The sequence below is a fragment of the Gymnoscopelus microlampas genome (genome assembly GCF_963454915.1).
Source record: "Gymnoscopelus microlampas genome assembly, chromosome: 22".
Lineage (NCBI taxonomy): Eukaryota > Metazoa > Chordata > Actinopteri > Myctophiformes > Myctophidae > Gymnoscopelus > Gymnoscopelus microlampas.
The window spans coordinates 15,482,213-15,489,894 of NC_139959.1; the positions used below are offsets into that span (position 1 = coordinate 15,482,213).

General features: G+C 41.5%; 1 protein-coding gene across 4 annotated transcripts in view; it reads left to right on the top strand.

The window, feature by feature from the left end:
- LOC311038878 (cysteine-rich secretory protein LCCL domain-containing 1-like) overlaps nt 1-1,209 on the top strand; it is a 29,589-nt gene extending 28,380 nt beyond the window's left edge. For all 4 annotated transcript variants that reach the window (XM_084048502.1, XM_084048499.1, XM_084048500.1 and 1 more), the window contains one exon: nt 1-1,209. This exon is cut by the window's left edge and continues 736 nt beyond it. The gene's annotated coding sequence lies outside the window, so the exon portion shown is untranslated.
- Nucleotides 1,210-7,682: the final 6,473 nt, after the last annotated feature.

Sequence of the window (7,682 nt, forward strand, 5' to 3'; positions counted from 1 at the left end):
TCAGTATGGATTGTAATGCTGCTATATGTGTGCGTGTGTGTGCACGAGTGTGTGTGTGTGTGTGTGTGTGTGTGTGTGTGTGTGCGCGCGTGTGCTCGTGTGTGTGTGTGTGCATGTGTGTGTGTGTGTGTTGTTGTCACTCCCAGTGTGATGTTTGTTCAGTGTGTAGTCCAAACTCCCTGCTGGTCAGGAAGTACACACATCTGTCATGTGAGTTATTGTTTCTTGCGCCAAAACCCACGTACCAGACTTTGTCAGCCATCTGGTTTTGCTGGTGTACTGTATGTCTGAACCCCAATACTGTATTCAATAATATTGCTGTCGGGTCTCCATATTACAACTTTCTATGGTTAAAGTAGCTGAAGAAACCAATCTACAAGCTCACAGCGTTTTTTTTTTGTTTTGTTTTTTAAAGTGAAAGTGGTCAAGTGTGTCCGTTGGTTTTATGAATATTGAACCAATGAAAAGTATTAACAAGACGTGACAAAATAATGACCGCGTTGTATCCATTAATTAGAACACAAGTTCTTTTTTATATTTCATGGTTTAGGTTTTGGACATAGAAGGTTTCCACCAACAGCGACAATAAGCCTTAATGTTTATATATACTAATATATCATACACTGCTAAACAGCAACAGAACCATAGAACACTTATCATGTCGTTGCCATCAGGCAGAAACCGTGTATCTCCATATTTCAACTCAATGTTTTTTTTGTAACAAGAGTGTCGCACAAAAGTAGTGAAAATATCAGATCCACAAGCTCACACAACGCATTGTGAGCTTATGAGCTTTTTATTTTTAAATGTTTTTGAAATAAGAAAAAATAAAGATTTTGGACATACAGTACAAGGTTTCCACCCGTCATCAACAATGTTATAATCAGACATCTTTTCACAGAGACCTATTGCCTTCCACATTACAAGTCCCAACCTCTCAGCTGCTGCACATACAGTCACATAGGCTATGAAGTTTGTAATCATGATTCTTGTTAATATGTTCATATTAAATATATAGCACTACATCATTTTATAAAGGATTTGAGATATAAAGGAAGATACTGTGTAGGTCTCTATATTTCAACTCTTATCAAGGTGCTTTCTTCACAGAAAATGACTTGCGTTGTTATCTCATGTTTATTCTGTACAGTGCGTGTAATATTTCCCTACCTCAAGTTTGATAGGAACAGTTCATTCTGCAATAAAATAATTCAATTCACAGTTCTCTCATTGTTTTAGTTTTTTTTAATGCAATTTAACAAAAAGAAAAAATTACTGCACATCAACCTAAATAAACAAAATTAGAAAAAAGAAAACGGATTCAACCTGGAAGTGTCCACATCTATGAATGGTTGCCACATCTTAAAAAAAAAAAAACTTTGTGATGATCATGAATTGTAGAGTGTATGTAAGTTTCACTAAGAAGAGAAGTATCCTTTACACAGAATAACATGTCCCTTAACTAATTCCCTATTTTAAACTCAATGTAATGTATGCCTGGTTCCCTTGTGCGGTGTATATATTGTGCAGTGATTGTGGAACTCATACACTATGGGGGGGGCGGGGAGTGAACTTTGATATTTCCCTGATGCCTCATCCACAGCGGTATCATACTCGGTTCACGTGCCCTTCCTGTTTACCTGGTTCTATTTTTAGAAAGTAGAAGTCAATACAATAAGGTTGTGTCAGTCTGCAAATCATACCATTCCCATGGCATACATTGGCTGTGTAACACCCTTATGAATATATTTTGCCCTGCAGTTGAAAAGCATTGTATGTGTTGCCTTCTAGAAATGGTCACATCAATCCTTACCTTCTCTCTAAAAGCTCACAGCTATAAATCATTGTGTTGGGGACCTCATGGAATCCCTTCAAGGCCCCTGGGGTTCCCTGGACCCCACATTGAGAACCCCTGCTGTAGACCATATTGCCTCAGCTTAATTGAAATCTAGGCAGCATTACAATGGAATCCTCAGAGATTTACACTGATAAGAAACAGAACTCTAATAGAAGCTGACAGTAAGCTCTCAAGAGTTTAAAAAGGTTCATGGGTCAACTTTTAAATAACACTGCTTACCAACAATACATGTCATAATGTATGAAAAATGACATTTTGATTGAATGTACATACTTTTGGCACACTATAAAGGGAGAATTATATACATAAGTCTATAAGTCTATTCTGTACTTCTTAAAAGTATTATGACCCTAGGCTCATACCGTACATAGTATGGTGCTGTCGGACAGAAACCTCTTATCAACATATTTGAACTTTTTATATTAAGGCCCTACTTCATCATACAAGAGTGTCGCACAAACGCTCTCAGAATTAAACTGCCACTGAGGATTTTACATTGTAGTGAACATAGCAGACCTAAAAGCTGACAACGTGTCGCGATGCCATGCACTGTGAGCTTGTAGATCGGCTATTTTCACAATTTTAAAAAGGAACGGTTTGGGACATACGTCTTCCACCCGACAGCAACGGGGGAAACGCCCTGTGCTGTGTTTTGCTTCTGCATGTCTTTTCCCCTCATTTGAGTGGTGCTGATTGAGTGATTGGTTAGCAGCTGGTGTGAGTGGCGACTGACTGGTGGCAGAGCCTAGATGGCACTGACTGGCGGTAACTGGTAGGTGGAACCTGGCTGCTGATTGGCTCCTGTGACCATGGGCTCAACTATAAAGTCGGCTGTCACCTACGTCTGACCACCAGCCTCCAACCATGCCAGTCTACTGTGTGTCATTGTATGTGTGGCGTGCCAGTGTGCATTAGATTGACTAGGATAATAACATGTAGTTCAATGTACAGCCATGGTAGTGTAGGTGTGGGTGTCCTTTCTTTTGTTTTTATTTTTTTACTAGTTTTTTTTTATTTTTTTACTTCATGTTTGTTTGTTTTCTATTTAGTTATATTCGGTAAGGTTTTTTTTTTCTTTCACGCGGATCGGAATCATCTTTATTGTCACATCACAGGTTTACAGTTGTAGAGTGGGTGAAATTTGTGTGCAAGCTCCCATCGCATTTGTTGTGTCCAGAAGAGGGAAAAAGGAAGACGAAGAAGAGACGGGGCGGGGGAGCAAGGGGGAAAAGAAAGCATAAAAAGAATAATAATGGAGAAAAAAAGGTATCTACGTACACACATCATATCCATCTGTACATATTCAGCGCGTTGTACATGAGATAAAGTCCAGATGCAGAGTATCAGCACGTGTCAGATTCTACCACATAGTCCAGGTTCTCAACCAGTGGCACAGGGGGTTCCAGGTGGTCCCCAGCTAAATGATGGAGAGTAGGTACCAAATGGACCCTTATAGATCTTTAACTCTTGAGAGCATAAAATGAAACCAAATGGACCCTTACGGGTCCATTTGGTTTCATTTTACGATCTCAAGAATTAAATTATTGTTTAAACATCTGCATTACTTAATGTACAAGAAGTCTTCACAATTAGAGAATGTAGAAGAATGTTATTGTTATGTATTTATATCAACGTTTGCCTGTTATCTCTCCTATTGGTACCAAGATCAATACAGCATGGAATTGTGGACAAAATCTCATCCAACGATAATAAAATATTCTAAGTCTTAGAGGCTAAATCTCATCAAATGGTGGTTCGTGGCTCAAATGCCGAATAAATAATGGACCTTGATATGAAAAGGGTTGAAAACCACTAACATAGTCCACAATGGTAACGTTCACTGGTATAATCCACAGGTAGGTCCATGAGGAAAAGCAAAAGTCCAGGGCCAATGCTGATGACAGGCGGTGATCATGCCTTGTGAGTCGTTCAACAGTCTGATGGTAGCTGGGTGGAAGATGTTCATAAACCTGGCGGTCTTGCCCTTGATACTACGGTAAGCATAGGATTTTCTTCTGATTAGGAGTTACCCTGAAGTAATTTTCAAATATCGGTGTTGGTTTGGTTTTACATTGGTGTTGATTGGCTGTGTTTGGGGAGTGGGAAGGAGGGAGGCCATTCTTTTATGTTACACCTGGTGACCCCTGGGCCGGGTCGTAACAACGGGTTAATTTAGTACAGCTGAAAGGACCCCATCAAAAAGATAACAGTTCACCACATCCAAAGCACTACATAACGGGTGAATACATACAGAGACAAAACATCAAAACAATGAGCTGTTGTCCAACTGCAGGAGGCCACAGTAATGTATAACTGTGGGTTCCATCAGAAGTTCTCAAAGTGCGGTCCTTGGGGGGGTGTGCAGCAATATTTGATCATATAGCATGAAAATCCGTTTAGCCACCTCAACCCTATATACATCAGCTATTTGAAAATATCCGATCTGCGTTGAGAGCTTGTAGATCCACATTTTGAATATTTTTGAAACATTTTAACGACAATAATCTTATATGGGAGGTCCCTGGCACAAAACATTTTCAGATGAGGGTCCGCGGCCAAATACATATGAATTTGGGGTGGTCCTTGACAAGAAAAAGTTTGCAAACCAGTTAGCGAACCAGTTAGAAGACGGACAACCACTCCACCATTCAACCCCAACCCTCCAGACTCCAGTCGACAAGTTACCCCAGTTTTGGAGAGGGCTGCCCCACTGAGATGGGGGTCTCTCAGGATGTTACGCTTCCCCAGCAAGCCCCCCGACCCCCAGCCCGCAGCCTCTTGTCCATTCATACACGGGAGAGCGGAAGCGTTTGATTTTTAAACTGCAGGTTCCCCCCGCAAGGGAACCATGCACACTCAAGTTGTCAGTCGTCAGACTCGTCACCCCTCATTTGGCTCTGAGCGGCAATGGAGCGAAGTGACCGATCCATTATGTGTTCCACCATATCCATATCCCACAGTGTTAGGTAGCCTGTACTAGGGCTGTGATGGGTTGTGACGCAGGCTGCCAGCCTCACTTATGGTCTGGCAGAGCGCAACCAAAGCCTGGGCAAACCTACTTTGAATTTACAATGTGCTGGATGTAAAGCTACTGGCCCTGTAACATGGAGGTGACACAAGGAAAATTGATTTTTTTCTTTTTCTTTTAATGGCTTTCGCAAAGGATTTGCAGTTGGGGCGACGGACGCAGAGAAATAGCAATTAGAGAGTTCCGGATGTTATTGCTCACATGGGAGAACGCATGCGTCATGCTCCATGCATACTGGTTGAAGCACGGAGACACACTGACCCGCACAAATATATGTTAAACCACTTAGCACAGTCCCCATTGGCTGTGAACCGGAGGAAACAAAGGCTGGCATTGTGTGTGTGTGTGTGTGTGTGTGTGTGCGTGTGCGTGTGCGTGCGCGTGCGCGTTGAGGAGGTGTGATAGAGCTCAACAATATTTTCCATAGTAATAATAATAATACCTGGAATATATATAGCGCTTTTCTAAGTACTAAAAGTCGCTTCACATGTGTGTGTCCGGGGGCCAGGGGAGAGAGTGAAAAAACGACAACTTTATTAGAATAAATAAATAAATAAGCAAGTAAGATAAGAATTAAAAGCAATAAAACACAAAAAAGTTGAAACAGTCAAGTCAAGTCAACTTGGAAAGGCGATTCTGAACAGGTGGGTTTTCAGGGCGGTTTTGAAGGTAGGGAAGGACGGGGCATCTCTCACAACCCAGGCTACTGGGTTGTGTCTGATGTGTTTGGGGAGTGCATAGTGGCTCCCCAAATAAAATTCATAGTGTCATTTGGGGAGTGCATAGTGGCTGCTTCTATCCCTTCAGCTGCTGCTGGATAGCTACTCAATAACGTACTCTGTCTGTTGGTCGGTCGGTCGGTCGGTCCGGTCGGTCCGGTTGGTCGGTCGGTGAAAAAACTCCAAAAACATACAGTGCAGTACTCAAGTAAATGTACTTAGTTACTGTTAGTGTCCACCGCTAGACAGAACCCGCCTCTCTTGGATAGTTTGGACTATTTCCCTATTCCTCAGTGCTTGTTTTTGGAGGACTTTTATTTTTCTAATACATGTGGTGCACATCTGCATGCAAGCGCACATAATGGCTTGACTGGCGCCCTTTTTACGAATGCTAGGCTGGTTTCAGCTCAGCATGGAGGAATACACATGTAGGTGTGCATTTATTATTGTGTAGAGGTTAGGCAGTAAAGGCCTGTGGGGATGTAATATTTGATGGCGGTCTTTTGTCAGAGAATGGTGTTGGGGGGGGGGGGGGGCTATGTATAAAGTAGGCTATTCAACCCCAGTACTTGAGTCAAAGTATACTCCTGGTCAATCATTACTCAACTACAAGTGAAAGTTGCTCAGTCAAATGTGTACTTGAGTTAAAGTACTTTTGAATGCTTATGTATTCAAAAGTACATACTTAAGTATTCAAAAGTACAAATTACTATATTTTCTTTTTAATATGAATGCATTGCTTTATAAATATTTCCAGAACTTTTTAGAAAAATATCAACACTAGTGAAAAAGGCAGATCTACAAGCTCACAATGTGTCGCAAGCTGTCGCAAAATGTGTAGTAGTGGGGTGAAAGTAATAAGTATCCAAAAAATACGAATACTGAAGTAAAGTAGCCTACATATACTCCCAAAAATTACTTAAGTACAGTACTCTAGTAAATGTACTTTGTTACTACTGTATGTGATGATGAGTGACGATCTCGGAGAACAAGATGACACCAGACAGTATCACACGACAAATTCTCAAGTTTATTACACACACATTACCTCATTATGTCCAAAACTTTTCAGGATTCAAATTCAAAGGTATCAAAAGTAGCAGATCTACAAGCTCAAAAGCTTGCAGATCTGCTACTTTTGATACTTTTGTGTGACGCTACAGTATAAGTGTAAGTGTAAGTAGGGCATTCATTTACGGGGAAAAAAACACTGACAGCAACAATATAGTACTGGACACATGACATGACCGAAAGATAATGAGGGGGATCATTGTACACAGACGTCAGTCTATCTGATAAAGTAGTTGATGGCCATGGTGTGAGTGTATCAGTACAGTATGTGCTTACACGGATGAGAGTGATTCATTTATTCATGTATTTACTGGGTCAAGCAGATAAAATGTCCTATAATCATATCATCATAACATGCACTTACACTTGTGTGTGCATAATACGTTTGTGTGTGTGTGTGTGTGTGTGTGTGTGTGTGTGTGTGTGTGTGTGTGTGTGTGTGTGTGTGTGTGTGTGTGTGTGTGTGTGTGTGTGTGTGTGTGTGTGTGTGTGTGTGTGTGTGTGTGTGTGTGTGTGTGTGTGTGTGTGTACGTGCGTGCGTGTGCATGAGAGGAAGAGAGAGAGAGGAAGAGGCAGGGAGACAGACAGCTACCCCCCACACACACACACACACACACACACACACACACACACACACACACACACACACACCGAACTGACAGAGATGTAAAGGTTTACTTTGGACATGCAGTATTGCGTGTCTGTCACGTGTAACTTCTCCAGATGTTCCTATAATCCCATGCTCTGCTCACCTGATTATGTGCAGGAAATAGTATTTCAGAAGCAAAAGCCACAGTAGTAGTACCTTTATTTTCTTTATTTTACGTCAAACAAAGGACCCCCCCCCCACACACACACACACACACACACACACACACACACACACACACACACACACACACACACACACACACACACACACCAGTTGCAAATACCAAATTTATTTGTCTTGGACTGGGAAGCAGGGAGAATATTTGATCTGTTAAAGCCTCCTGCAATTAACCTG